Consider the following 27,060-nt stretch of genomic DNA (forward strand, 5'->3'; position numbering starts at 1 on the left):
ACAGTAAAGAAAATAATATAAATGCGTGAAAAAAAGGTATATATAAATCACTGCAATGAACAGGATGCTAATAAGGCAGAAATTAACATTTCTGAGTGAGGGAATGAGCTGAGAAACAACAATAAATGGACACAGCAGTCAGGACAAAAACGACAATTAAGTTACTTCACCTCAACAACATCAAAAATAACCAGCAATAATATATTAAGCGGTAACCCCTAAGAAGAAGGGTGAATACCGCGGAAATGCAAGGGAAGTAGGCGGTGAGCCTAACACAAAATTCCAGTGTGTTTACAAATGCACAGGGGTCAGCAGCATAGCTATAAGGGAGAACTAGCCAGGCGGAACTTCCAAGCAAGGAGCCGACTAATGAGGAAGCGAGGGGACTTCTAATTGAACTTGACACATATTCAGGTTATCAGGACCAGCTGGATTATCCCCACGAATATTAAGAAGAGGTAAAATAGTCTGCAAGCTGCTTATACAGATGTTTTGTTAATTATTAGTGACAGGTGAAGTGCCATAAGAATGTAGGATTGCTAACGTGAAAGTAATATTAAAATCAGAGAGAGCTAGGAAGGAGGTAGTGTTGATAACAAGTGTATAGTTGAAGATGCTAGGACACGTTACAAAAAAAAGAACACCCGTTGAACATTTTAATGGCGCCAAATTTTTCACGACAGTAACTTAAATTCTGGAATGGAGGATTGTTTCTTAGAGGTGTTGACTTTGCAATTGGTTGGTGCACTTCCACACCTTCCAGTTTGAGATAATAATTTGTGACCAAAAGTTATACATTCAAACAGAACAGTTGCACCGGTAAATAGTTATGTCAGTTCCAGATGTTGGTAGTATGACCGCATATTTGAAATTTGGGCTTAATATATAAAAACTTTTTTTTTCATTTATTCATCCTTATTTTTGAAACAAGTAATTCGTGTGATGGAGTGTTGATGAAAGTGTTTTTTCTTTTTCGGGTCACCCTGCCTCGGTGGGAAACAGCCGATGTGTTAAAAAAAAATAATTATTATGTCCATTTCTCTCTCTCTCTCTCTCTCTCTCTCTCTCTCTCTCTCTCTCTCTCTCTCTCTCTCTCTCTCTCTCTCTCTCTCTCTCTCTCTCTCTCTCTCTCTCATATTGTCAATATTTGGTCACACAGACTACATTTTTCATGTGGTCCGATGACGCTCTTCCATTTTCCTTACATTTTATTTATTTACGTTGAAATTTATCATACATCAGTCACTCAATCTGTTCAGTTTATCCAAGTTATTCTCTAGCAGTTTACAGTAATTTTTATTATTTGGTAGGGTGTGCAAAAGAAAATTAAAAGTGAATACAGGTGGCCCGGTGGCCTGGTGGCTAAAGCTCCCGCTTCACACACGGAGGGCCCGGGTTCGATTCCCGGCGGGTGGAAACATTTCGACACGTTTCCTTACACCTGTTGTCCTGTTCACCTAGCAGCAAATAGGTACCTGGGTGTTAGTCGACTGGTGTGGGTCGCATCCTGGGGGACAAGATTAAGGACCCCAATGGAAATAAGTTAGACAGTCCTCGATGACGCACTGACTTTCTTGGGTTATCCTGGGTGGCTAACCCTCCGGGGTTAAAAATCCGAACGAAATCTTATCTTATCTTATCTTAACAAAAAGATTAGGTGATGAAAGATTGGATATCAGATTGGAGGGAGAGAGTATGGAGGAGGTGAATGTATTCAGATATTTGGGAGTGGACGTGTCAGCAGATGGGTCTATGAAGGATGAGGTGAATCATAGAATTGATGAGGGGAAAAGGGTGAGTGGTGCACTCAGGAGTCTGTGGAGACAAAGAACTTTGTCCTTGGAGGCAAAGAGGGGAATGTATGAGAGTATAGTTTTACCAACGCTCTTATATGGGTGTGAAGCATGGGTGATGAATGTTGCAGCGAGGAGAAGGCTGGAGGCAGTGGAGATGTCATGTCTGAGGGCAATGTGTGGTGTGAATATAATGCAGAGAATTCGTAGTTTGGAAGTTAGGAGGAGGTGCGGGATTACCAAAACTGTTGTCCAGAGGGCTGAGGAAGGGTTGTTGAGGTGGTTCGGACATGTAGAGAGAATGGAGCGAAACAGAATGACTTCAAGAGTGTATCAGTCTGTAGTGGAAGGAAGGCAGGGTAGGGGTCGGCCTAGGAAAGGTTGGAGGGAGGGGGTAAAGGTTTTGTGTGCGAGGGGCTTGGACTTCCAGCAGGCGTGCGTGAGCGTGTTTGATAGGAGTGAATGGAGACGAATGGTTTTAATACTTGACGTGCTGTTGGAGTGTGAGCAAAGTAACATTTATGAAGGGGTTCAGGGAAACCGGCAGGCCGGACTTGAGTCCTGGAGATGGGAAGTACAGTGCCTGCACTCTGAAGGAGGGGTGTTAATGTTGCAGTTTAAAAACTGTAGTGTAAAGCACCCTTCTGGCAAGACAGTGATGGAGTGAATGATGGTGAGAGTTTTTCTTTTTCGGGCCACCCTGCCCTGGTGGGAATCGGCCAGTGTGATAATAAAAAAAATTATTTATTGTACATAGTGTTTTTCCATCATCTCTACACCATTTTCACTGTCATCACACTCACTCTACCCCTACTGTAAGCTTTCCCACACCCACTGCAACACAACAACTAACACCCACTGCAACACAACTAACACCCACTGCAACACAACAACTAACACCCACTGCAACACAACAACTAACACCCACTGCAACACAACTAACACCCACTGCAACACAACAACTAACACCCACTGCAACACAACAACTAACACCCACTGCAACACAACAACTAACACCCACTGCAACACAACAACTAACACCCACTGCAACACAACAACTAACACCCACTGCAGCACAACAACTAACACCCACTGCAACACAACAACTAACACCCACCACAACACAGCAACCCCATCAACTAACACCCACTCTTCTTCTTCTTCCTCCTCCTCCTCCTCCTCCTCCTCCTCCTCTTCCACCTTCTCTTCCTCTTCCTCATCCTCGTCCTCGTCCTCTTCCTCCTCCTCCTCCTCCTCCTCCTCCTCCTCCTTCTCGTCTTCCTTCTCCTCCTCTTCCTTCTCTTCTTCTTCCTCTTTCATCTTTTTAAATAATATCTCTGCTGATAATAAATGTCAGAATTATCATTCGCTTCAGCAAAATCTATTACATAAAAAAAGTGAGTTTTTGTATACGGAAATTTGTTAACCTTGATGTTGTTACATCGACTCTGGAACCTGAGAGAAAATTGAGTGTTTTATCTTAAATGAGATTGAAGAGAATAGCCGGAATGTTCAATTATCTTATTTTTTCGTTTTCTGTGAATTTTGTTTCATACTCGAATTCTACGTCGTCACTATTGTGTTATAGTACACATGTACACACACACACACATACACGCACACACACACACACACACACACACACACACACACACACACACACACACACACACACACACACACACATACACACACATACACACACACACACACACACACACACACACACACACACACACACACACACACACACACACACACACACACACACACACACACACACACACACACACACACACACACACACACACACACACACACACACACACACACACACACACACACACACACATACACACACACACACATACACACACAATCGGATGAGGACCAGGCAGAACTACAAAAGGATCTGGACAGGCTGCAGACCTGGTCCAGCAATTGGCTCCTGGAGTTCAACCCCACCAAGTGCAAAGTCATGAAGTTTGGGGAAGGGCAAAGAAGACCGCAGACGGAGTGCAGTCTAGGGGGTCAGAGTCTACAAACCTCATTCAAGGAAAAGATCTTGGGGTGAGTATAACACCAGGCACATCTGAAGCGCACATCAACCAAATAACTGCTGCAGCATATGGGCGCCTAGCAAACCTCAGAACAGCATTCCGACACCTTAATAAGGAATCGTTCAGGACCCTGTACACCGTGTACGTTAGGCCCATATTGGAGTATGCGGCACCAGTTTGGAATCCACACCTAGCCAAGCACGTAAAGAAACTAGAGAAAGTGCAAAGGTTTGCAACAAGATTAGTCCCGGAGCTAAGGAGTATGTCCTATGAGGAGAGCGACCTGACGGCACTGGAGGACAAGAGAGATAAGGAGGACATGATAACGACATATAAAATACTGAGAGGAATTGATAAGGTGGACAGAGACAGAATGTTCCAGAGATGGGACACAGCAACAAGGGGACACAGTTGGAAGTTGAATACTCAGATAAATCACAGAGATGTTAGGAAGTATTTCTTCAGTCACAGAGTAGTCAGGAAGTGAAATAGTTTGGGAAGCGATGTAGTGGAGGCAGGATCCATTCATAGCTTTAAGAAGAGGTAAGATGAAGCTCATGGTGCAGGGAGAATGACCCAGTAGCGGCCAGTGAAAAGGCGGGGCCAGGAGCTATGAATCGACCCTCCAACCACAGCTAGGTGTTGTTAAGACCACCATGTGTAGGTCAAGACCACCAGGTGTTGTCAAGACCACTAGGTGTTAGTCAAGACCACAAGGTGTAAGTAAAGATCACCAGGTGTTGGTCAAGACGACCAGGTGTTAGTCAAGACCACCAGGTGTTAGTCAAGACCACCAGGTGTTGGGCAAGACCAGCAGGTGTTTTTCAAGGCCACAGTGTGTTGGTCAAGATCACCAGGTGTTGGTCAAGACCACTAGGTGTTAGTCAAGACCACCAGGCATTAGTCAAGACCACCAAGTGTTGGTCAAGACCACCAGGTGTTAGTCAACACCACCAGGTGTTGGCCAAGACCACCAGGTGTTAGTCAAGACCACCAGGTGTTGTCAAGACCACCAAGTGTTAATCAAGACCACCAGGTGTTGGTCAAGACCACCAGATGTTGGTCAAGACCACCAGGTGTTAGTCAATACCACCAGGTGTTGTCAAGACCACCAGGTGTTAGTCAATACCACCAGGTGTTGTCAAGACCACCAAGTGTTAGTCAAGACCACCAGGTGTTAGCCAAGACCACCAGGTGTTAGTCAAGTCCACCAGGTGTTAGTCAAGACCACCAGGTGTTGGTCAAGACAACCAGGTGTTAGTCAAGACTACCAGGTGTTAGTCAAGATCACCAGGTGTTGTCAATAGGTACCACCAGGTGTTAGTCAAGGCCACCAGGTGTTGGTCAAGACCACTAGGTGTTAGTCAAGACCACAAGGTGTAAGTAAAGATCACCAGGTGTTGGTCAAGACCACTAGATGTTAGTCAAGGCCACCAGGTGTTAGTCAAGACCACCAGGTGTTGGCCAAGACCACCAGGTGTTAGTCAAGACCACCAGGTGTTGTCAAGACTACAAGGTGTTACTCAAGACTACCAGGTGTTAGTCAAGACTATCAGGTATTGTCAATGCCACCAGGTGTTATCAAGACCACCAAATGTTAGTCAAGACCACCAGATGTTAGTCAAGACCACCAGATGTTAGTCAAGACCACCAAATGTTAGTCAAGACCACCAGGTGTTGGTCAAGGCCACCAGGTGTTGTCAAGACTACAAGATGTTACTCAAGACTACCAGGTGTTAGTCAAGACCACCAGGTGTTGTCAATACCACCGAGTGTTAGTCAAGACCACCAGATGTTAGTCAAGACCACCAGGTGTTAGTCAAGACTACCAGGTGTTAGTCAAGACCACCAGGTGTTGTCAAGACCACCAAGTGCTAGTCAAGACCACCAGGTGTTAGCCAAGACCACCAGATGTTGGTCAATACCAACAGGTGTTAGTCAAAACCACCGAGTGTTAGTCAAGACCACCAGGTGTTGGTTAAGACCACCAGGTGTTAGTCAAGACAACCAGGTGTTGGTCAAGACCACCAGATGTTGGTCAAGACCACCAGGTGTTAGTCAAGGCCACCAGGTGTTAGTCAAGACCACCAGGTGTTAGCCAAGACCAACAGGTGTTGGTCAAGACCAACAGGTGTTAGTCAAAACCACCGAGTGTTAGTCAAGACCACCAGGTGTTGGTTAAGACCACCAGGTGTTAGTCAAGACCACTAGGTGTTGGTCAAGACCACCAGGTGTTAGTCAAGACCACTAGGTGTTAATCAAGACCACCAGGTGTTAGTCAATACCACCAGGTGTTAGTCAATACCACCAGGTGTTGGTCAAGACCACCAGGTGTTAGTCAAGACTACCAGGTGTTGTCAAGACCACCAGGTGTTAGTCAAGACCACCAGGTGTTAGTCAATGCTACCAAGTGTTAGTCAAGATCACCAGGTGTTGTCAGTAGGTACCACCGGGTGTTGGTCAAGACCACCAGGTGTTGGTAAAGCCCACCAGGGATAGTAAGCTCTAGCAACATGATCAGGGTTAGTAAGCTCTAGCAACATGATCAGGGTTAGTAAGCTCTAGAAACATGATCAGGGTTAGTAAGCTCTAGCAACATGATCGGGGTTAATAAGCTCTAGCAACATAATCAGGGTTAATAAGCTCTAGCAACATAATCAAGGATAGTAAGCTCTAGCAACATGATCAGGGTTAGTAAGCTCTAGCAACATAATCAAGGATAGTAAGCTCTAGCAACATAATCAGGGTTAATAAGCTTTAGCAACATAATCAAGGATAGTAAGCTCTAGCAACGTAATCAGGGATAGTAAGCTCTATCAACATAATCAGCAATCATAAGCTCTAGCAACATAATCAGGGTTAGTAAGCTTTAGCAACATAATCAAGAATAGTAAGCTCTAAGACCAAACTAAAGGAGAACTCGGATTGGCTAATTTATTCAGCAACACCGCCTAAGCTAAAAATATAAACTTGCATAGTTAGTGTCGCTGTTACAGAGCAGTGAGCCCAAGTCAACAGCTAAATTAATCAGAATAATTGTATAATAAATAATATACTAACTTTACTGGCTTCATGTAATAGATGTCTGGAGTAAGTTGTAATGAATGACTGTCAGTAAATATACAGAAGAATGGCATAAGGCCACTGAATGACAATCACAGCAGTTCAGGCAGTAACCTGTCAAAATTGCTTGAATAATTGTTAGAGGGTTATTAGTGGATTGTGCATCGCCTTTGACAGGATATAAGTCTCTATACTGTTACTTCAACTTCACAATGTTCCAGACTACAAGAAAAAGTCTTCTTCAGGCTGAGGGACTGATTACCTCAAAACTACGTCTTCAAGGGTGATGGACTGATTAAATCGTCTTTACATCTCTACTGTTTCTGCTGCCTCCTCCGTTTCGCCTGCTGTGTAGGCGAAACCTTTTGGAATGAAGATATCTCACTGTTGCACATGTGTCTTACTTATTAACAATATGAAGAACATAAGAAAGGAGGAATACTGCTGTAAGCCTATTGGCCTGTACTAGGAAGGTCCTTCTCAGACCCAAACCCAGTAACTAGAACTTCCAGAATGAGTGAGGAGGGTTAGTTTGAATGGGACTTGCACATTAGTTAGTAGGGTTATCAGAGTGTATTCCTTGGGCAAATATTTTTGTTAGTCGGTTTGTGTTTGAGAAGAACCTTCTTAGTATGGGGCAGTAGACCTGCCGCAGTGTTCCTCCCTTCTTATGTTTGTATGGAGGGAACTCGAAGCGTAGTCCATAGCAAGGGTTCTCGTCCATTCTTCCTCATACAGTTAGTGCGTTGTCACACATCTGGCACCGACCAATCAGCAGGCCAAGAAATCCGTTGAAATTTGACGTCATATATAGTAAAATAAGTCTGATATTATATGATATGATAAAATATATATATGATGAGATAAATTAAATAAACGGGCATCGTAAATGTCGTGATGATTCAGAAATTATTATTTAATATGTAATGGAAATTTTCGCCTTAACAACGAATGACTTGTGGAAATGGGCTAAAATATTTTTTTTTTTTTGGAGTCTGTTTATGGATTGAATAAATAGTAGGTGCTATCTTCCTGTTCCTTGGCTCAAATTCGATTACATCCTGTTCCTAAGACGCTGTCTGACCCTTATAGTTTTAGCGCTCGTGAAAATAATAATAATAATAATAATAATAATAATAATAATAATAATAATAATAATAATAATAATAATATAATACGCACGGTCTTCTTTCTCCTCGATTGACCTTCCGTAAGTTTTTATGCCCTGTTTTTTTTAGCTCAGTTGTGATTTAACAGGTCGATTAACTGATCAGTAATGATGTTGGTGCAAGATACCTAGACGTCTGTCGGTAATTCCCCTTATGTATGAAGGTAGAGTGCTGAAGAGTTATGCTACCTTTACACTTAAAGAGGTAACTGTTAAAGTACTCACTGCATGTACCTTTACACTTAAAAAACTCATCGCACCTCTGCTTTTCACTGTCTGTTGAGCTTCTCGCTGCCTAAAGGAACAATTTTGATGTGCAGATTTGGGAACTGTTCCATCAGAATTTTCAAAACCTTCGTTCCAGAGAATATAGTTCAAGGAACTTTAGGTGCTCGACTGTATTTCTGTATGCAGTGAAAATTTTCTGTACATTCTCCAGATCTGCGATATTGTATGTCATAAAAGATGCGGTTAGTGAACAGCAATAATCCAGTCTACAGAGAACAAGTGACTTGCTTTAGCATCTCTGGTTTTGAAGGTTCTAAGTATCCACCTTATCATTCTTCTTCCAGTTGTGATGGTAACATTGTTGTGATCTTTGAACTTAAGATCTTCTGACATTATCACTCCTAAGTCCCTCACATTCTTCTTCTGCTCTATTGAGCAATTTGAATTTGTCTTATACTACTTTCCAGTTTTATTTTTTTTTCTATAGCGGAGTAACTGAAATTTGTTCTCATTGAACATTTTATTATTATTTTCTCTGCCCTCCTGGAAAACTTGGTTTATATCAGCTTGGAGGTGTGTTGTCCTCACTGGACACTACTCACACAAATTCTAGTATCTTCTGCAAAGGATGATGCAGCGCAATTATTAATGTCTATGTCGAATATAAGAATGGGAAAGAGCATTGGGGCGAGAACCGTGCCATAAGATTGATGGACTGATCACATCATCTGTACCTCACCATCGCTTCTGTAGTCTCCATATTTGCCACCTCTGTCTTCGACTGAAGAAGGCTGTTGTATAGGCGAAATGTTTCAGAATAAAGATGCCTTATTGTTACACAAGTGTTTTACTTATCTACGTGTCGGTATTGTATACCATTATTATACTGATTTTTTTTCCTACATGGAATCTTAGTCATACGATGATCCGCTCTGTGAAGTCTTTGTTCAGTTAGACAATGTGTTATCCTAAGATGACAACTTGTACCACCCTACATGAACCACACACCAGTGTTCCAGGGTGAATGAAAAGGCATGTGTGTATGTGTGTGTGTGTGTGAGAGAGGGTGTATACATGATCATCACTACACAAAAATGCAGTTTGAGTCATAACATTCTTACTTGGATAATGCACATAGAACGTCTTCACATCAGGCAGGTTGGAAGAACATCTGGCGGGGGTGGCGCTGGGAAGGAGTTTCTCGCATTCTATTTCTTTCGATCATATAGTGGTAAAGAAATGACACAAGTTGTAGAAAGATGTTCATTGGAGCTTTATCAAGTCGTGACACGATTAAGTTGCAATTGAGCGAAACGTTATCCTTATGTCAGCTTGTCGTTGAGCATGTTATTCCTTCAGTATTGTGAGCTGAGGTCATTTGGATTCAGTGTCGTTGTGTTGTGAAGTAGTGTTGAGTGCATTTTCCAAGTACTTTTTTTAAAGTTCAACGTTATTCTGGTGATATAAGATTAGAAAAACATCTTCCTCATATTGAAATCCCTTCACAGAAAAATCAGTAAAGTTCTCTGGATGGTTGGTTAATGAGGTTTAAAGCGAGGGTCTTTAAGGCTGCACACAACGTGTACACCACCAGTCACGAACACTTTGATCCCTAAAATTGGGATTAAAGTAAACTCTTAGCATATATTCGCTGAGAGATATATACCTCAGGGTGTATATATTCTTTCCCTGTATTATCCTGTCTCTGGTATAAGTCATATTTCTCATCATGCAGAAACTCTCTCTCACACCTTGCAGAGTGCATCGAATCAGAGGAAAACTGCCCACCATCATCATCAGCATTATCATCATCATCATTAGCATCATCGTGTCTTGGAAGTTATACGACGGAAGGGAATGCGAGGCGCGCTCATTACTCCGAAATCTCAGAAATGGTCGTACGAGGACATTCAGCGCTGTGAACTCCGCTATCAGCAACCATCTGGAGGGCTGGAACGATATCATTAAAGGAGGGAATTGTGCTATTGGCCCGGATCTGTTAATGAACAGCGGTGTTATAATCAGCTTTCTTCGTCAGCACCAAGGTGTTCTTGAGAGGAATAACTAGTGCTGTATGCAGCGGGTATTGCAAGAGGCGCTGCAGATACAGTAACAATATGTGTTCCGTGGCTCGGTTGGCAACGCACTCAGTGCACATACTGAGTGTCCGTGATTTGATCCCCGGCAAGGTTGGAAATGTTGGGCATGTTTCCTTACACCTGATGCCCCTGTTGACCTAGCAGTAAGTAGGTACCTGGGTGTTAGTCGACTGTTGTGGGTTGCATCCCGAGGGGTGGTAGTATACCTGAGATAGGGCTGGGCCTTGAAATGAGCCGAGGTAGGATAACAGTTTTTAGCATGAAAAATTGATTTCTGTAAAAAAGTATTGGTTCACTAATGGAAGATTTGACAGGGTGAGGTGCCGGGAGTATGAATGGAGTGTATGTCGGCCGAGCGCTGAGTGGTATGAGTTATGAGGAAAGACTATGAGAAGTGAACCTTGTGACATCAGAGGACAGATGAACTAGGGGAGATGTGATAACGACTTACAAAATACTCGGATGAATTTGACAGGGTGGACAGGAATAGGCTGTCCGAGTGACGGGAAACGGGTACACGAGGTCACAGTTGAAAGTTAAAAACACAAATGAGTCATAGGGATGTCAGGAAATATTTATTCAGCATCAGAGTGATCAAGAAATGGAATGACATGGACAGCAGTGTAGTAGAAGCAGGATCTATGCACAGCTTAAAGAGGTAGGGCCAGGAGCTACAACCACCAATACACGAGTACAAATTGGTGAGCACTACAAAAATATTGCGACACAAATACACCTCACTAATCCCACTACAACAAACACTTCAAGAAACACAGTGCAACTAACACAACAAATACACCACAACAAAGACCTCATTAAACACAGGTATTAAAATTTATTATTGTAAACTGGCTACAGTAATTAGTGAGCATATTTATGCTAGCATTTTGGTTACCTTTGAAAGTGAGAATGGGATCTTAATTACCAGCGTTTGACGAACTTCAATGTATTGTTTTTATAGCCGTGTTAACTGAGCATTTACGAAAGAATCGTTGTGTTAATAATTAATCTCTGGTCATCTCTTAGGGTTGTTACACGAACAAATAAATTAACACTGGCTTTCTCCCACCTAGTAAGAGTGACTCTTACAAGGAAGCACGTTCACCATCATTCATTCAGTAGCTGTCTCGCCAAAAATGCGCATTAATTATTGAGCTTTAACACTCACGTTGTCACAATAACTTCACACAGCTAATCCAACTTCGTTTTCTTTCATAATGCTAGAATCTGCTGCTTACCTGGAGTATACCTGGAGAGGGTTTAGGGGGTCAGTGCCCCCGCTGCCTGGTCTGAGACCAGGCCTCGTGGTGAATCAGGGTCTGATCAACCAGGTTGTTACTGATTGCCGCACGCAAACTGACGTACAAACCAAAGCCCGGCTGGTCAGTTACTGACTTTAGGTGCCTGTCCAGCGTCTTCTTGAAGACAGTCAGGGGTCTATTGGTAATCCCCCTTACACCTAACACCCTAATATTTCTTCTGTTTTTACTCATATTTTGGTATGATGAAGACTCTTGACAGATTCAGATAAGTTTTGCATTTTCCCATATCTAGATTATATATATATATGTCGTGCCGAATAGGTAAAATTGGCCACTTAGCAAGAACTCATTTAAAATTAAGTTCTTTCTAAAGATACATTTTTTTTAAATTTATGTTAATGTAAAAATTAATAATTTTGTACCAAGAGAACCTTAGAAAACTTACCTAACCTTATTATAACAAGCGCAATTTAATTTAGCCTAATCCATCTAAATATATTTTAGATAAGTTTACAATAATTTAATAATAAATAAACACAATGAAATATACTTTTTTCGTTAGGTTCAGAATTATTTTTGCGAAATTATTGCATACACAAATTTTCGGTTGCCTTATCCGGCAAGAAGAGCGTTGCTGTTTAAATGAAAATAGCAAGTTTTACGTATTCGGCATGCATATATATATATATTGTTGAATATATATATATATATATATATATATATATATATATATATATATATATATATATATATATATATATATATATGTATGCAAGGAATTCTCAAGAGCAGGCGAAATATACACAAACACTGATCTCTGGCTGAAGGAGACTCGAACCTAGGAACCTTGGAACAAGGTACGCAGTGCTTTACCATTCTCACCACAATGGACCAATACCTTGGCGCCTAGCTCACGCTAGACGTTGATCCAAGGCAGCCAGCTTTCAGGGAGAAGGCTTACAGCTTTTCATCTCATCCCCTGCGTGCATCAACCTTACTAGAGATTTTAACAATGCAAGGAATTCGCAAGAGCAGGCGAAATATACACAAACACTGATCTCTGGCCGAAGGAGACTCGAATTCGTTCTTGCGAATTCCTTGCATTGTTAAAATCTCTAGTTGGTGGATGCATGCAGGGGATGAGATGAAAAGCTGTAAGCCTTCTCCCTGATAGCTGGCTGCCTTGGATCAACGTCTAGCGTGAGCTAGGTGCCAAGGTATTGGTCCAGTGTGGTGAGAATGGTAAAGCACTGCGTACCTTGTTCCAAGGTTCGTAGGTTCAAGTCTCCTTCGGCCAGAGATCAGTGTTTATATATATATATATATATATATATATATATATATATATATATATATATATATATATATATATATATATACCTTTGATGGTCGTTTTTGTAATCAGTTTTTTGAGCATGTCTACGTAATCCAACAACTCACTTCAACAATCAATAACTCACTTCAATACTCAACTCATTTCAACAGTAAACAGCTCACTTCATTTAACAACTCACTTCAACAGTAAACAACTCGCTTCAACAGTAAGCAGCTCACTTCAACACTCAACTCCAACACTCAACAACTCACTTCAACAGTAAACATCTCACTCCAGCACTCAACAGTTCATTTCAGCAACTTCTACAGTCCCCTAACTCACTCTCTCAACTTAAGGCAGCACCAGTACCTGGTACCAACAGCAACTGCCACTGCAGCACTGTCACCAGGAAGAGCAGCAACAGAATTGGAAGGAACAGCACTAGAAGCAACAGCAGCAGCTGTAGGCGCACCGCAGCAGCATCGATATTGTCGCCACAATCACCACTAGCACTACCAGTGCTGGTGCATCAGTGCCATCACCACTAGTTCCACTAGCAGCACCAGCAGTACCATTAGCAGCAACAGCAGCAGCAGCAGGTGGCAGCGTCATCTGTAGTTTGAACACGATCTGTGCTCCCTGGGGGCAAGCACAGCCTCACCCCAACAACAATTAACAAGCAACTCTAATTACACACTTGAATTGAGGGAGCAGAGATGTGAGGATGGAGGAGGGGTTGGTGGGGATGGGAGGGACAGAAAATGGTGGTGTTGGTGTTGGTGCTGCTGCTTGTGGTGGTACTGTTGTAGATGGTGGTGGTGTTGGTGCTGCTCCTTCTGATGATGCAGTTGTAGATGGTGGTGGTGCTACTAATCATTAACTGCTGCTTGTGGTGTTGATGGTGGTGCAATTGTTACTGCTTGTGTTGATACTGCTGGTGCTTCTGCTGGCTGTGGTGTTGGTGCTGCTGCTGCTCGCTGTGGTGTTGTTGCTGATGTTATTAGTGCTACTGAGCACTAGCTGCTGCTTGTGGTAGTGCTGCTTGTGCTTCTTCCACTGCTGCCTCTGCTTCTGCTGATTCTGTTGCTGCTTCTGGAAAGAGGGAAGGATTTGCGGAGAGGAAGAGAAGTGTAAATGGAGAATAATGATAGAAACTGAGGAGTGGGGGAGAAGTAAATAAGTACGAAGAGAAAATGTTGGAAATGAAGAATATATGAGAGAGAAGAAGTGGGGGTATGACGAATGTGAGGTGAATAAGAAAAATGTGAGAAAGGAGAGGAGGAGAAAATGAAGAAAGTAAAAAGAATCTGGTGAGAGAGATGTAAGTGGTGGAAGGAGAAGGAGAAGGAGGAGGAGGAGGAGGAAGTAAATACAGGGAAGAGGAGAGAGAAGATAAGAGAACAGGTAAATAGAAATAAGAGGAGGAGGAAGTAAATAGGGGATGAAAGAGGAGGAGGAGGAGGAGAGGGAAAAGGCCGAGGTGGTAACTGGAAGGAGGAGAAGTTGGAAGAGGAGGAGGCAGAGGAGAAAGGAAAGGTACATGGAGTGTAAAGAATTGTAGTTCCTTCGCTGTGCCACCCTTTGCGGGTTAGCGCTTCCCACTGAATACAATAATTACCCGCCTGCCCCCCCCCCATCCTTTCTCTCTCGCTCTCTTTCCCCTTTTTGTTGTTTAAGAAAGTTCTCGTAAATAGAGTTATTCTCCATTTGTTTAGGTGGACATGTTAATATGTAGAACAACTTGAACAGTGAGGCGTTGTTCATACAGGTGAACAAAGTTCATCCTCAGACTTAGTATATAGGTGAGGCAAACGCAGAAATTTACGTCTTCTCTTGTTAACTAATGTTTGCTCTTGCTAATTCATGTCTGCTCTTGTTAACTCACTTCTGCTCTTGTTAACTCACTTCTGCTCTTGTTAGCTCACTTCTGCTCTTGTTAACTCACTTCTGCTCTTGTTAGCTCACTTCTGCTCTTGTTTACTCACTTCTGCTCTTGTTAGCTCACTTCTGCTCTTCTTAACTCACTTCTGCTCTTGTTAACTCACTTCTGCTCTTGTTAACTCACTTCTGCTCTTATTAGCTCACTTCTGCTCTTGTTTACTCACTTCTGCTCTTGTTAGCTCACTTCTGCTCTTAACTCACTTCTGCTCTTGTTAGCTCACTTCTGCTCTTGTTAACTCACTTCTGCTCTTGTTAACTCACTTCTGCTCTTGTTAACTCACTTCTGCTCTTGTTAACTCACTTCTGCTCTTGTTAACTCACTTCTGCTCTTGTTAGCTCACTTCTGCTCTTGTTTACTCACTTCTGCTCTTGTTAGCTCACTTCTGCTCTTGTTAACTCACTTCTGCTCTTGTTAACTCACTTCTGCTCTTGTTAACTCACTTCTGCTCTTGTTAACTCACTTCTGCTCTTGTTAACTCACTTCTGCTCTTGTTAGCTCACTTCTGCTCTTGCTAACTCACTTCTGCTCTTTTTAACTCACTTCTGCTCTTGTTAGCTCACTTCTGCTCTTGTTTACTCACTTCTGCTCTTGTTAGCTCACTTCTGCTCTTGTTAACTCACTTCTGCTCTTGTTAACCCACTTCTGCTCTTGTTAATTCACTTCTGCTCTTGTTAACTCACTTCTGCTCTTGTTAGCTCACTTCTGCTCTTGTTAACTCACTTTGCTCTTGTTAGCTCACTTCTGCTCTTGGTAACTCACTTCTGCTCTTGTTAACTCACTTCTGCTCTTGTTAGCTCACTTCTGCTCTTGGTAACTCACTTCTGCTCTTGTTAACTCACTTCTGCTCTTGTTAACTCACTTCTGCTCTTGTTAACTCACTTCTGCTCTTGTTAACTCACTTCTGCTCTTGTTAGCTCACTTCTGCTCTTGTTAACTCACTTCTGCTCTTGTTAACTCACTTCTGCTCTTGTTAACTCACTTCTGCTCTTGTTAACTCACTTCTGCTCTTGTTAACTCACTTCTGCTCTTGTTAACTCACTTCTGCTCTTGTTAGCTCACTTCTGCTCTTGTTAACTCACTTCTGCTCTTGTTAGCTCACTTCTGCTCTTGTTAACCCACTTCTGCTCTTGTTAACTCACTTCTGCTCTTGTTAACCCACTTCTGCTCTTGTTAACTCACTTCTGCTCTTGTTAACTCACTTCTGCTTTTGTTAACCCACTTCTGCTCTTGTTAACTCACTTCTGCTTTTGTTAACTCACTTCTGCTCTTGTTAACCCACTTCTGCTCTTGTTAACTCACTTCTGCTCTTGTTAACTCACTTCTGCTCTTCTTAACCCACTTCTGCTCTTGTTAACTCACTTCTGCTTTTGTTAACTCACTTCTGCTCTTGTTAACCCACTTCTGCTTTTGTTAACTCACTTCTGCTTTTGTTAACCCACTTCTGCTCTTGTTAACTCACTTCTGCTTTTGTTAACTCACTTCTGCTCTTGTTAACCCACTTCTGCTCTTGTTAACCCACTTCTGCTCTTGTTAACGCACTTCTGCTCTTGTTAACCCACTTCTGCTCTTGTTAACTCACTTCTGCTCTTGTTAGCTCACTTCTGCTCTTGTTAACTCACTTCTGCTCTTGTTAGCTCACTTCTGCTCTTAACTCACTTCTGCTCTTGTTAACTCACTTCTGCTCTTGTTAGCTCACTTCTGCTCTTGTTAACTCATTTCTGCTCTTGTTAACCCACTTCTGCTCTTGTTAACCCACTTCTGCTCTTGTTAACCCACTTCTGCTCTTGTTAACCCACTTCTGCTCTTGTTAACTCACTTCTGCTCTTGTTAACTCACTTCTGCTCTTGTTAACTCACTTCTGCTCTTGTTAGCTCATTTCCTCTCTTGTTAACTGACGATTTTCATTGGCACTAATGCGTTTGTTACCTGGAATAAATCTTTCACTAATACTGGCTCCTTTAAGCACAAATGTTCGTACAATATGGAAAGTTTTACCCAACATCTCAAATGACATTTAGTATGTCATTAAAAAATAATACAAGTAATATACAGGTTATTATTATAGGTTATTATTTTCATAATTATTATTACTTTCACGGAGAAGCTCTAAACCCACGAGAGTCATGTGTTCTTTTTTTTATTTTTTTTTTTGAAGAGGAGAAGAATGTAAGGGAGTTCTAGGGGTCATTCTGGTTCTTATGCTTCGCCGACTTTCCTCTCTGGATTGTTTTATTTAACTGGGAAATCGAGGCCTGGTAATGGATTGGACCGCGGGGGGCGTTGACCCCCGGAATACTCTCCAGGTAATCGCTGGGGAATGGGAGATAGTGAAGCTTCTTTCAAGAAATGGGGAAGGGGGAAGGAAGGCTATTTCAATTCCATGGTTCCCTCCAGTATGAAGTGTACCCTTCTTGAAGGGTACCCCTCTTGAAGGGTACCCCCTCTTGAAGGGTACCCCTCTTGAAGGGTACCCCCTCTTGAAGGGTACCCCTCTTGAAGGGTACCCCCTCTTGAAGGGTACCCTTCTTGAAGGGTACCCCCTCTTGAAGGGTACCCCTCTTGAAGGGTACCCCCTCTTGAAGGGTACCCCTCTTGAAGGGTACCCCTCTTGAAGGGTACCCCCTCTTCATGGGTACCTCTCTTGAAGGGTGCCCCCTCTTGAAGGGCACCCCCTCTTGAAGGGTACCCCCTCTTGAAGGGTACCCCATCTTAAAGGGTACCCCCTCTTGAAGGGTACCCCCTCTTGAAGGTTACTACTTCTTGAAGGGTACCACATCTCGGAGGGTATCCCCTCTTGAAAGGTACTCCCTCTTGAAGGGGACACCCCTTTTTGATGGGAACCCCCTCTTGAAGGGTATCTCCTCTTGAAGGGTACCCCTCTTGAAGGGTACCCCTCTCTTGAAGGGTACTCCCTCTTGAAGGGGACCCCTGTCTTGAGGGGGTCCCCCTTCTTATAGGGGACCCCCATTCTTGAAGGGGACCCCCATCTTGAAGAGGATCCCCGTCGTGAAGGGGACCCCCATCTTGAAGAGGACTCCCGTCTTGAAGGGGATCCCCGTCTTGAAGGGGATATCACTCTGGAGCAATACTCAGCTGATGCCTGGAGAGGCCCAGAACGTGTCATTAGCCTTATTAGGCCGTTTTTGTCAGCCCTCCCGAGCTGGTCCATTGTCTGTCCCGGCGGGGCAGAGTGACGACCGCTGGTCATTTCATGCCTGGCTGGTCAGGGCGCTAAGCTCAGCTCATTTTCTTGATAGCGCGCATACCAAAGGTGAGGAGGGGTAGGTTTGCAAGCGTGCACGACAACACCACCACAATCTTCCAGCAAGAGAAGTACCACAAGTAGGAGAACTTCCTGCAAGACCAGCACAAGAACTTCCTGCAAGACCAGCAGAAGAACTTCAGGACGACTAGCAGATCTTCTGTAAGGACTAGTAGACCTCCGTACAGTGCTAGTAGAACTTCCTGGACGACTAGAAGAACTTCTTGCAGGGCTGGTAGAGCTTCCTGCAGAAGGAACAGTAGAAGAGCTGTCTGTAAGACCAATTAAAGAACTTAAGGAAGACTAGCAGACCTTCCTCCAGGACTATTGGAAATTCCTGCAGGACTGGTAGAACTTCCTGAAGAAGGACCGGTAGAAGAACTTCCTGCAGGAAGAGACACAAAGGAGCTTTCTGCTGAAAGGCTAGGAGAAGAGCTTTCCGTAGAAGTAACAAAAGCAGAGGAGCCCTGGGAGAAAAGTAGAGGCACTAGTAACACCAGCAGTAGACAAGCAGATTCAGCAGAAGCAAAACAACAGCATCTCTCGCACCAACAATAGTACCACCTGCCATCACCTGCCACAAGAAAAACAAGAAGAAAATGAGGAGGAGGGGCAAGAGGAGGGAGGGTAAATGAGGAGGATGAGAGGAAGGGTAGGAGGAGGTGGGTAAGAAAGGAGGAGGAGCTCGTCAAGACCCACCTCAGGCTTCACCCACTCTGGAGCCATCTGCTCTGGCTAAGTGATGGTTCCCAAAGTGTCTTCAGCTGCAAATTCTTCAGGCCAGACACCAATGGCGGAGGCTGCGACCATCACTTGGAACATAGTGATGGGGGTCTAGGTGACAGTCTCTCTCTCTCTCTCTCTCTCTCTCTCTCTCTCTCTCTCTCTCTCTCTCTCTCTCTCTCTCTCTCTCTCTCTCTCTCTCTCTCTCTCTCTCTCTCTCTCTCTCTCTCTCTCATATAATTTATATAAATGATTTAAAGATGATACAAATATCTTACAGAGTATGCAAATATCATATCTAGAATTAATAATAAAAATGGATGTAAATCGTCTGGATACATTCAACACATGGAGTGACAGATAGATGGCGGAATTTTATGTAGATAAATACAGTATAATGAGAATGGGAGAAAGTGAAATTCGGCAGCATGAAGAATATAAACTGTTACAAAATACTGACAACATCAGACAGTGAAAATGATCCAGATCATATAATGAAACTGTGAGACACTTATATACTACACTGACAGCTCCTATACTACACTGACAACTCATATACTGCACTGACAGCTCCTATACTACACTGACAACTCATATACTGCACTGACAGCTCCTATACTACACTGACAACTCATATACTGCACTGACAACTCATATACTACACTGACAGCTCCTATACTACACTGACAGCTCATATACTACACTGACAACTCATATACTACACTGACAACTCATATACTACACTGACAGCTCATATACTACACTGACAACTCATATACTACACTGACAGCTCATATACTTCACTGACAGCTCATATACTAAACTGACAGCTCATATACTACACTGACAGCTCATATACTACACTGACAGCTCATATACTACACTGACAACTCATATACTACACTGACAGCTCATATACTACACTGACAGCTCATATACTACACTGACAGCTCATATACTACACTGACAGCTCATATACTACACTGACACCTCATATACTACACTGACAGCTCATATACTACACTGACAACTCATATACTACATTGACAACTCATATACTACACTGACAACTCATATACTACACTGACAACTCATATACTACACTGACAGCTCATATACTACACTGACAGCTCATATACTACACTGACAACTCATATACTACACTGACAACTCATATACTACATTGACAACTCATATACTACACTGACAACTCATATACTACACTGACAACTCATATACTACACTGACAGCTCATATACTACACTGACAGCTCATATACTACACTGACAACTCATATACTACACTGACAACTCATATACTACACTGACAACTCATATACTACACTGACAGCTCATATATTACACTGACAGCTCATATACTACACTGACAGCTCATATACTACACTGACAACTCATATACTACACTGACAACTCATATACTACACTGACAACTCATATACTACACTGACAGCTCATATACTACACTGACAGCTCATATACTACACTGACAACTCATACTACACTGACAACTCATATACTACACTGACAACTCATATACTACACTGACAACTCATACTACACTGACAACTCATATACTACACTGACAACTCATATACTACACTGACAACTCATATACTACACTGACAGCTCATATACTACACTGACAGCTCATATGCTACACTGACAGCTCATATACTACACTGACAACTCATATACTACATTGACAACTCATATACTACACTGACAGCTCATATACTACACTGACAACTCATATACTACACTGACAGCTCATATACTACACTGACAGCTCATATACTACACTGACAGCTCATATACTACACTGACAGCTCATATGCTACACTGACAGCTCATATACTACACTGACAACTCATATACTACATTGACAACTCATATACTACACTGACAACTCATATACTACACTGACAACTCATATACTACACTGACAACTCATATACTACACTGACAACTCATATACTACACTGACAACTCATATACTACACTGACAACTCATATACTACACTGACAACTCATATACTACACTGACAACTCATATACTACACTGACAACTCATATACTACACTGACAAATCATATACTACACTGACAGCTCATATATTACACTGACAGCTCATATACTACACTGACAGCTCATATACTACACTGACAACTCATATACTACACTGACAACTCATATACTACACTGACAACTCATATACTACACTGACAGCTCATATACTACACTGACAGCTCATATACTACACTGACAACTCATACTACACTGACAACTCATATACTACACTGACAACTCATATACTACACTGACAACTCATACTACACTGACAACTCATATACTACACTGACAACTCATATACTACACTGACAACTCATATACTACACTGACAGCTCATATACTACACTGACAACTCATACTACACTGACAACTCATATACTACACTGACAGCTCATATACTACACTGACAACTCATACTACACTGACAGCTCATATACTACACTGACAACTCATACTACACTGACAGCTCATATACTACACTGACAACTCATACTACACTGACAGCTCATATACTACACTGACAACTCATATACTACACTGACAGCTCATATACTACACTGACAACTCATACTACACTGACAGCTCATATACTACACTGACAACTCATATACTACACTGACAACTCATACTACACTGACAACTCATATACTACACTGACAACTCATATACTACACTGACAACTCATATACTACATTGACAACTCATATACTACACTGACAACTCATATACTACACTGACAACTCATATACTACACTGACAACTCATATACTACACTGACAACTCATATACTACACTGACAACTCATATACTACACTGACAACTCATATACTACACTGACAACTCATATACTACACTGACAACTCATATACTACACTGACAGCTCATATACTACACTGACAGCTCATATACTACACTGACAACTCATATACTACACTGACAACTCATATACTACACTGACAACTCATATACTACACTGACAACTCATATACTACACTGACAGCTCATATACTACACTGACAGCTCATATACTACACTGACAAACTGTAAGAGAAATTTCAAATATATATGGATGGTGAAATGCTAAGAAAGTTATAAGTTATTTAGGTCACAATTGGAATATGCAGCGGCTGTAGAGTGGACACACCTGGAAAAAACACACAGATAGGTTAGAAAATGTTCAAAGAAGAGCCATAAAATGTTGCAAGAGTTGAGCAATATGAACTTTGATGAAAGGTTGAAAACATTAAAGATTTGGCTGATAGCAGGAAAAGAAGAGCCATGATAACCACATATAAGGTCTTGAATGAAGTTAAAAGACTAGATAAAGATTTCTTAGTAGCTGCAACAGGGATAACAAGACGCAACATTTGCAACAGGGATAACAAGAGGCAACAGGGATAACAAGAGGCAACATTTGCAACAGGGATAACAAAAGGCAACAGTTGCAACAGGGATAACAAGAGGCAACATTTGCAACAGGGATAACAAAAGGCAACAGTTGCAACAGAGATAACAAGAGGCAACAGTTGCAACAAGGATAACAATAGGCAACAGTTGCAACAGGGATAACAAGAGGTAACAGTTGTAACACGGATAAAAATAGGCAACAGTTGCAACAGGTATAACAAGAGGCAACAGTTGTAACAGGGATAACAAGAGGCCACAGTTGCAACAGGGATAATAAAAGGCAACAGTGCAACAGCGATAACTAGAGGCAACACTTGCAATAGGGATAGCAAGAGGTAACAGCTGCAACAGGGATAACAAGAGGGAGCAGTTGCAACAGGGATAACAAGAGGCAACAGTTGCAGCAGGAATAATAAGAGGCAACAATTGCAACAGGGATAACAAGAGGCAACAGTTTCAACAGGGATAACAATAGGAAACAGTTGCAACAGGGATAACAAAAGGAAACAGTTGCAACAAGGATAACAAGAGGCAACAGTTGCAACAAGGATAACAAGAGGCAACAGTTGCAACAAGGATAACAAGCGGCAACAGTTGCAACAAGGATAACAAGAGGCAACAGTTGCAACAAGGATAACAAGAGGCAACAGTTGCAACAAGGATAACAAGAGGCAACAGTTGCAACAAGGATAACAAGAGGCAACAGTTGCAACAAGGATAACAAGAGGCAACAGTTGCAACAAGGATAACAAGATACAACAGTTGCAACAAGGATAGCAAGAGGCAACAGTTGCAACAAGGATAACAAGAGGCAACAGTTGCAACAAGGATAACAAGAGGCAACAGTTGCAACAAGGATAACAATAGGAAACATTTGCAAAAAGGATAACAAGAGGCAACAGTTGCAACAAGGATAACAATAGGAAACAGTTGCAACAAGGATAACAAGAGGCAACAGTTGCAACAGGGATAACAAGAGGCAACAGTTGCAACAAGGATAACAATAGGAAACAGTTGCAACAAGGATAACAAGAGGCAACAGTTGCAACAGGGATAACAAGCGGCAAAGTTGCAACAAGGATAAAAATAGGAAACAGTTGCAACAAGGATAACAAGAGGCAACAGTTGCAACAGGGATAACAAGATGCAACAGTTGCAACAAGGATAACAATAGGAAACAGTTGCAACAAGGATAACAAGAGGCAACAGTTGCAACAAGGATAACAAGATGCAACAATTGCAACAAGGATAACAAGAGGCAACAGTTGCAACAAGGATAACAAGAGGCAACAGTTGCAACAAGGATAGCAAGATACAACAGTTGCAACAAGGATACCAAGAGGCAACAGTTGCAACAAGGATAACAATAGGAAACAGTTGCAACAAGGATAACAAGAGGCAACAGTTGCAACAAGGATAACAATAGGAAACAGTTGCAACAAGGATAACAAGAGGCAACAGTTGCAACAAGGATAACAATAGAAAACAGTTGCAGCAAGGATAACAAGAGGCAACAGTTGTAACAGGGATAACAAGAGGCAACAGTTGCAACAAGGATAACAATAGGAAACAGTTGCAACAAGGATAACAAGAGGCAACAGTTGCAACAGGGATAATACGAGGCAACAGTTGCAACAAGGATAACAATAGGAAACAGTTGCAACAAGGATAACAAGAGGCAACAGTTGCAACAGGGATAACAAGAGGCAACAGTTGCAACAAGGATAACAATAGGAAACAGTTGCAACAAGGATAACAAGAGGCAACAGTTGCAACAGGGATAACAAGAGGCAACAGTTGCAACAAGGATAACAATAGGAAACAGTTGCAACAAGGATAACAAGAGGCAACAGTTGCAACAAGGATAACAAGAGGCAACAGTTGCAACAAGGATAACAAGAGGCAACAGTTGCAACAAGGATAACAAGAGGCAACAGTTGCAAGAAGGATAACAAGAGGCAACAGTTGCAACAAGGATAACAAGAGGCAACAGTTGCAACAAGGATAACAAGAGGCAACAGTTGCAACAAGGATAACAAGAGGCAACAGTTGCAACAAGGATAACAAGAGGCAACAGTTGCAACAAGGATAACAAGAGGCAACAGTTGCAAGAAGGATAACAAGAGGCAACAGTTGCAACAAGGATAACAAGAGGCAACAGTTGCAACAAGGATAACGAGAGGCAACAGTTGCAAGAAGGATAACAAGAGGCAACAGTTGCAACAAGGATAACAAGAGGCAACAGTTGCAACAAGGATAACAAGAGGCAACAGTTGCAACAAGGATAACAAGAGGCAACAGTTGCAACAAGGATAACAAGAGGCAACAGTTGCAAGAAGGATAACAAGAGGCAACAGTTGCAACAAGGATAACAAGAGGCAACAGTTGCAACAAGGATAACGAGAGGCAACAGTTGCAACAAGGATAACAATAGAAAACAGTTGCAGCAAGGATAACAAGAGGCAACAGTTGTAACAGGGATAACAAGAGGCAACAGTTGCAACAAGGATAACAATAGGAAACAGTTGCAACAAGGATAACAAGAGGCAACAGTTGCAACAGGGATAATACGAGGCAACAGTTGCAACAAGGATAACAATAGGAAACAGTTGCAACAAGGATAACAAGAGGCAACAGTTGCAACAGGGATAACAAGAGGCAACAGTTGCAACAAGGATAACAATAGGAAACAGTTGCAACAAGGATAACAAGAGGCAACAGTTGCAACAGGGATAACAAGAGGCAACAGTTGCAAACAGGGTAACAATAGGAAACAGTTGCAACAAGGATAACAAGAGGCAACAGTTGCAACAAGGATAACAAGAGGCAACAGTTGCAACAAGGATAACAAGAGGCAACAGTTGCAACAAGGATAACAAGAGGCAACAGTTGCAAGAAGGATAACAAGAGGCAACAGTTGCAACAAGGATAACAAGAGGCAACAGTTGCAACAAGGATAACAAGAGGCAACAGTTGCAACAAGGATAACAAGAGGCAACAGTTGCAACAAGGATAACAAGAGGCAACAGTTGCAACAAGGATAACAAGAGGCAACAGTTGCAAGAAGGATAACAAGAGGCAACAGTTGCAACAAGGATAACAAGAGGCAACAGTTGCAACAAGGATAACGAGAGGCAACAGTTGCAAGAAGGATAACAAGAGGCAACAGTTGCAACAAGGATAACAAGAGGCAACAGTTGCAACAAGGATAACAAGAGGCAACAGTTGCAACAGGGATAACAAGAGGCAACAGTTGCAACAAGGATAACAAGAGGCAACAGTTGCAACAAGGATAACAAGAGGCAACAGTTGCAACAAGGATAACAAGAGGCAACAGTTGCAACAAGGATAACAAGAGGCAACAGTTGCAACAAGGATAACAAGAGGCAACAGTTGCAAATTGAAGAAAAAGTAAAGTGGAAAGGACTGTAGAACTTTTTTCTTTTCAGATAAAGTGATTGACCAGTGGAATTGTATTATAGGAGGAATTATTGACCAGTGGAATTGTATTATAGGAGGAATTATTGACCAGTGGAATTGTATTATAGGAGGAATTATTGACCAGTGGAATTGTATTATAGGAGGAATTATTGACCAGTGGAATTGTATTATAGGAGGAATTATTGACCAGTGGAATTGTATTATAGGAGGAATTATTGACCAGTAGAATTGTATTATAGAAGGAATTATTGACCAGTGGAATTGTATTATATGAGGAATTATTGACCAGTGAAATTGCACTAAAGGAGGAATTATTGACCAGTGGAATTGTATTATAGGAGGAATTATTGACCAGTGGAATTGTATTATAGGAGGAATTATTGACCAGTGGAATTGTATTATAGGAGGAATTATTGACCAGTGGAATTGTATTATAGGAGGAATTATTGACCAGTGGAATTGTACTAAAGGAGGAATTATTGACCAGTGGAATTGTATTATAGGAGGAATTATTGACCAGTGGAATTGTATTATAGGAGGAATTATTGACCAGTGGAATTGTATTATAGGAGGAATTATTGACCAGTGGAATTGTATTATAGGAGGAATTATTGACCAGTGGAATTGTATTATAGGAGGAATTATTGACCAGTGGAATTGTATTATAGGAGGAATTATTGACCAGTGGAATTGTATTATAGGAGGAATTATTGACCAGTGGAATTGTACTAAAGGAGGAATTATTGACCAGTGGAATTGTACTAAAGGAGGAATTATTGACCAGTGGAATTGTATAGGAGGAATTATTGACCAGTGGAATTGTATTATAGGAGGAATTATTGACCAGTGGAATTGTATTATAGGAGGAATTATTGACCAGTGGAATTGTATTATAGGAGGAATTATTGACCAGTGGAATTGTACTAAAGGAGGAATTATTGACCAGTGGAATTGTATTATAGGAGGAATTATTGACCAGTGGAATTGTATTATAGGAGGAATTATTGACCAGTGGAATTGTATTATAGGAGGAATTATTGACCAGTGGAATTGTATTATAGGAGGAATTATTGACCAGTGGAATTGTATTATAGGAGGAATTATTGACCAGTGGAATTGTATTATAGGAGGAATTATTGACCAGTGGAATTGTATTATAGGAGGAATTATTGACCAGTGGAATTGTATTATAGGAGGAATTATTGAC

This window comes from Cherax quadricarinatus, chromosome 51 (genome assembly GCF_038502225.1).
Source record: "Cherax quadricarinatus isolate ZL_2023a chromosome 51, ASM3850222v1, whole genome shotgun sequence".
In the NCBI taxonomy this organism is placed as follows: domain Eukaryota; kingdom Metazoa; phylum Arthropoda; class Malacostraca; order Decapoda; family Parastacidae; genus Cherax; species Cherax quadricarinatus.